The sequence below is a fragment of the Odontesthes bonariensis genome, chromosome 5 (assembly GCF_027942865.1).
Source record: "Odontesthes bonariensis isolate fOdoBon6 chromosome 5, fOdoBon6.hap1, whole genome shotgun sequence".
Taxonomy (NCBI): Eukaryota; Metazoa; Chordata; class Actinopteri; order Atheriniformes; family Atherinopsidae; genus Odontesthes; species Odontesthes bonariensis.
This window is the reverse complement of record NC_134510.1, coordinates 39231734-39237733: the sequence shown is the minus strand read 5'-3', so window position 1 is coordinate 39237733 and position 6000 is coordinate 39231734. Positions and strand designations below refer to the sequence as shown.

The 6000-nt window shown below is 42.2% G+C and overlaps 1 protein-coding gene across 2 annotated transcripts in view; it reads left to right on the top strand.

Moving 5' to 3' along the window:
- Positions 1 to 3573: 3573 nt before the first annotated feature.
- LOC142380468 (uncharacterized) overlaps positions 3574 to 6000 on the top strand; it is a 43188-nt gene continuing 40761 nt past the window's right edge. For both annotated transcript variants that reach the window (XM_075466349.1, XM_075466348.1), the window contains exon 1: positions 3574 to 3703. The gene's annotated coding sequence lies outside the window, so the exon portion shown is untranslated. The remainder of the gene's footprint in view (positions 3704 to 6000) is intronic.

The following is a 6000-nucleotide window of genomic DNA, read 5'->3' as shown; positions in this document are numbered from 1 at the left end:
TACTAGAAATAAAAGCATTTCAACCTGGAGAGACTCACACGGAGAGATAGGGAGACAATTGCAAGGTTTATTGTCAATATTTCTTTGGCACTCGGGCCCCGGCGGAGGACATGCAAGCTGAACCGCTGTGAGCTTGCAAGTCCGGCATAGGGAGATAGATGCTGAATATCTTCCCCCCTTTGGGACCTGAACCTGGTGGCGGAGTCATACGAAGGAAGGAGATGTCGAGGACCTTGAGACACCAGGTGGAGATGGGGAGGTGGTGGGATGCAGCTTGCTGATGAACAGGACGAGCCCAGGCAGGAGCGCCTTATATGTGGATCTGGATGCTTGATGAGCGATTGCCAACACCTGGTGAGTCTGCCATGTTGAATTTGCGGCTAGCCTTCATGCATCAGCACCTCCGTGCTGGCCAGAGAGAGAAATGGGCGGACTCTGGCAATATTTTTAAGATGATAAAATCCTGTCTTTGTTACATTTCTAATATGTTGGATAAAATCCAGCTCAGAGTCAAAAAGAACACTCAGATTTTTTACATGTTGAGAAGATTTAAAATTTTGTAGTTTGGGTAAAATGATCTCTCTCTTGTCTTCAGGACCAATAATTAAAACTTCACTCTTGCCCTGGTTGAGCTGTAAGAAATTCTCTGCCATCCATGACTTTATATCTGAAATACAGTTTAAAAGAACGTTAACTGGTTTTAGGTCATCTGGACACATGGCGATGTAAAGCTGTGTATCATCAGCATAGCTGTGAAAACTAATGCCATGTCTCCTGACGACATCCCCAAGAACCGACAACAACAAATTACAGGAATAAAAGAAGGCTCCCTCCTCATGATCTGTGCCTTTATCCTAATATTAAACTAAAACAGGATGCCATCATTATTCCTGTGATCAAGAGATCAAAATCCCCCAGATTCCATCGCTTGTGTGGAAGGATCCACCCACAGGCAGAGGTGTGACCAGAATGGCATGTGTGGGGGGGCAGTTAGCTCCAGTGGCGGTTGGTCAATAGAGGGCGCTAGAGCGCCGCCCCTCCCGTGGATCAACCATAACAAATATGAAATTAATTATACATTTGTACATTGCGTTTTTACTCGTGCAGTGGTGTGATAGACTCTGCTGTAGGCTACATGCCACTGCCAGCAACCATTAAATGCTTTCGACTTTAGGCTAGGCTTGCTATTTGCTATTGGATATAAAGCCCTCCTCCAGGTGGTCGCCGGTAACACTGGAGTCTATGAGAGCTAGCAAACTCTCAGGCAGCTTTTCATTGGCGCATGAAAAATTGATTCTAGTTCGCAGCTCTGTGCGCCCAGACCAATGGCAGAGTTTTCCTTATTTTTAATCTTAACGTGATTGGACAATTCATCGAATCAATCACATCCATCAAGCAAGCATCCGAGGAAGCGCCGGGCTCTCGGGGAAGAAGACCACAGACAGTAGGATTGCTGCAGAGGTGAGTCTCTGTTGTAGAAATTAGTTGTTGTCCATTTTTCTGTGCAGTCAAGTCAAGTCAGCTTTATTTATATAGCACATTAAAAAACATCAGAATTGATCCAGTCTTCTATATTACTCCTCAAAACATTAGACACACCTACCTTTTAATGTGGTCTTTGTTTTTCCTGAATATTTGTACATTTTGCAATAGAATAGGAAATTCAGAACCATCATCCCTCCCTACTATTATGTTGTGGTTATGGTATCACATATGGTCTATTTTCATTAAAGTAGCCTACTTTCTGAATCTATTCTGCCCCAAAACTCTTCATTTTTGATCAACCCAATGTCTGTCTCTAACTGTATTGATAGTTTAACAATGATCTAGTTGACTGGTGTTTAGATGGTGTAACATGTGGTCTATTCTAATTACAGTAGCCTATATTTCTTTATCTATTCTGTCCCAAAACTCTTTATTTAAGGTCAACAATATCCAAAGTATCTCTCTAATTGTATTAATACTTGAACAATGGTCTAGTTTAGGTGGTTTTTAGAATTTGTGTGTTGTGTTCTGATTGTGAGGTGCTATTTGACCCGTCACGCGCAACTGCGCCCCCCCCAACAAATTGAATCACCAGCCGCCACTGGTTAGCTCATCTCGGGGGGGCAGAAAACAATACCTGAAAAAATCGGTGGAAAACCACTACTACAACTTCAAGCACAATAATAATAATAATAATAATAATAATAATAATAATAATAATAATGTAAAAGTAATAATAATAATAATGATAATTCAATTCGGTAATGAAAATATGGCCACACTAGCATAAATCATGACCGTCAATTTTGTTAACAGAGTGGAATTTTTTGATGAAGTTTTTTTTTTTTGGTAAAGAAATGTAGAACTTGTAGGATGCATGCAAACGCACCATTACAACGCCATCAGGGTCACAAGAAATGTGTTCACCAAGTAACTGCTGAAGAGAAGAAATGAAGCTGAGAGGATGAAACCCAACTACCGCTCTATCTAGGCAATTCCAGGACAGTCACATCCATCTGGAATACTTTTAAATTGTTTATAAACTATTCAGAGTGGGTCTATGTCAGATCTCGTTTGTGGCTCAGAGGAATTTTTTTTATGAAGTTTTTTGGTTTTTTGTTTGTTTTTTGTAAAGAAATATAGAACTTGTATGATGCATGCAACCAACGGCAATCTATCAATAAAATCAAAGGTATACAACATATGATTACTACCAGTGTTGTATAGTAATTAAGTAAAAATACTTCACTACTGTACTTAAGTATATTTTGGAATACTTTGTACTTTCCTCAAGATTGAAATTTTTTGACAACTTTCACTTTTACTTTATTATATTTCCGAACTTAATTGCATACTTTTACTCCGATACATTTTCATTGTTCCTTTAGAAAGGTTTACAAAAGGGCTTTCAAACTGGACTCCCTCTTCAGATGCCAGATAAGCTTCAGTGTTCTCCTATTTTTTTCTTTAAATTTAGTTTATAATGATGGCAATAACAGCAGCAGCCTCTTTTGTTTCATTTTTTTCTTAATGGTGTAATGTAGGCCTCATTTTCAGCACTGACCTTACTTGAAGAAGAAAAACTTAAAGGTTCACAAAGTTTGTATTTTCTGTCTAAACCTGGTCTAAATTTTGCCTGCACTTGGTTGTGTGTAGATTTTAAGTGTATTTGACCTTCAAAGTTTACCAAAATATAAAAAATGTCATTCAAACTGCATTTACCTTGTTTACTTTTTACTTATACTTTTCATTACATTACTAAAGTACATCTATTTTTACAGTAATTCTCATACTTAAGTACAAGACGTTTCGGATACTTTAAGACTTTAACTCAAGTATGTTACTTGAGTTAAAGTCTTAAAATATCTTAAAGTCAGTGACTTGGACTTATACCAAAGTCATATTTTGGAGGGGTACCTATACTTTTACTTGAGTGTGAGATTTCAGTACTTTATAAAACACTGATTACTACAGGAGAGCTCGAACAGAAACATAGGCATTTCGCAGGACTTGTCCCCCCAGCCCCCGCCCCGTAGCCACGGCCCTGCCCACAGGAGGATGTTTCTCAGTTCCGCCATCTGGCCGTTGGTTTGAGGAGGAAGTGAAAGTACTTTCAAAGCCCATGAACTCCCTGCTCTGGCTTTCAGAAGCTGGAGACGTGGCTGTGTTTCAGTCCTGAAGCAGAGTGCTGGCAGAGCTGCAGGGTTCCTCAGAGAAGGTGAGCGGCACACATGCACACAGCACATCCCTGCAGCACCCTGAGGGGAACATCAGTTTTAGAAAGATTTAATCAGATAAACGCATACAGACGCGCGCGCGCACGCACAGAAACGCACTACGGAAGAAGAGGAAAGGAAATATTTTATAGTTCGTTGTAAAAACAAATGAAATAACATCATTAGCGTTAGTTCCAAATCTTTAAACGTGCGCAGGAACAAACTTTGGAGAGATCAGAGTCTGCTTTAGGCTGCAGAAACATTCCCTTCTGATGACACATCTCTCACAAACATGAAGGTGGACTCACTGCTCATGCGCCGACCGAGCAGGGAAACTGCAAGGACCCGATTGTATCTGTAAGGTTTCTTCTTTCTTTCTTTCTTTCTTTCTTTCTTTCTTTCTTTCTTTCTTTCTTTCTTTCTTTCTTTCTTTCTTATTCTTTGCAAAAGGTGCTCGAAACTCCTGAAACTTTGCGAGCGCCACCTGCCAGTCGACAACATGAAAGAATCTAAACTTTATATTTTTGGGAGTCGCTCATTGACTCTGTAGCGCCCCCTACAATGCTTAAAAATGGTCCCCACATTGGGGTTAGTTTCGTGTGGGACGACGAAATTCGGTACACTCATTCATCATGCCCAGACGCACAAAAAAGTCTCATGCCGCCATGGTCCCACGTCCACAGGAAGGCGGCCATTTTGGATGGAAGGTGCTTTTTCGTTGCTTTTATGACCGATTCCACGCCTTGCATATGATCGAACTCGTCCTACAGATTAAATGTTACAGACTTCAAACTTGGCCAGGTTACTCTTAAGACATGGGGGAAAAAAATCATGGGGAAACTTTTTCAAAACTTAAAGGGCGTGGCCGTGGCAACGACTCAAAGTTCGATGACTCGCCTTCGCTCGCCACAAAAAATGAAGTCGCTTATAACTCCCACATACATTATCCAATCTGTCCCAAACTTCATACGGTGAATGCTGGACCCAGCCTGAACGCGTGCATATTATCATAGTGACATCCACCTATAGCGCCACCTGCTGGTGGTTGGAAACGTCTTTTTTTTTTTCACACCTCGTGGGAAAAAATAATGGAGAAACTTTTCCAAACTCTGAACGGTGTGGGCGTGGCCAGGCGGTGAAAATAGTGTGATGGCGTTTGTGGTTTGAAAGCCTTATAATCATCGCAAGGTCATGAAACTTGGCACACACGTCCACCCTGACGACCTCGTACATATGGAAAGGGTATCGTGTGTGGGCGGAGCTGCGCGACTACGGTATCCAGCGCATGCCCCAACGTCAAACCGAAAGACATGGAAGTGGTTTGACCAAATGGACGGCATTTACGGGCACCGCCCGGCGAACCGGAGCAAGGAGAGTGGCGTGGATACGGCGACGTCTTTGTTGGAGGCGATGGAAAATGGTAAGTGTTGTTCTTATCCCCTTGGTGCAACGCTTAAATCTTAACAAACGCATGTTTTATAACGTAACAAATACATGTTCAGTCTTTAACTTGTATAAAACGTTACACAGGTGTCTCATGTAAGTTGTTTTGAGTGAGCTAGCAAACAACGCTGTTTTGGAAGGCTAGCACAGTGTCTCACCTATGCGGTTACGTGTATGCGTTTCGTATGTTCACTTTTTTTTTTTTTTTCCCTCAAGACTCGGCTTGTGCAACTGATGAGTGTTCGGTTGCTGAGGTCAGCGAAGATCCTCCAATCCCGCAGGCTTCAGAACCGACACTGGCATCGCAATCTGCAGCTGAGGCAGCAGCTGCTATCTGCATTCCACCGGCACCAACACAGACGCCTGTATCTGAGACAACTCCTGCTGTTTACTTTTGTACTGTCTTTTTTAATAAAGAGCTTGCTTTAACTAAACAATATGAACTGTCAACTGCATTACACATTACACTCCATCGTTGTGTTAAGTTTTGACTAACCGCGGCGTGACACTTTGTAATCACCTGAAACCGACGTCACGTTAGTGGTGACCGGGCCGACTCCGCCCACTTCCAGGTCACGTTTTTTTGTGGAAAAGGAAATGGTACTGGTGCCGTGCCGTGTAGTGTCGCGCTATATCCAACCGAGTAGAGTAGGGCTAGCTCGGCAATGGAAAAAGGGGCATAATATGGTCGTATTTCCTAGTCCCTAGTCAGGACTCGAGCAGCAGCGTTCTGGATGTCCTGCAGCTGTCTTACAGCCCGTTTAGAGCCCAGTGAGCAGGCCGTTACAGCAGTCTAACCTGCTGGAGACAAACGCATGGATCAGTCTCTCTAAGTCTGGTTTAGACACTATTCCTT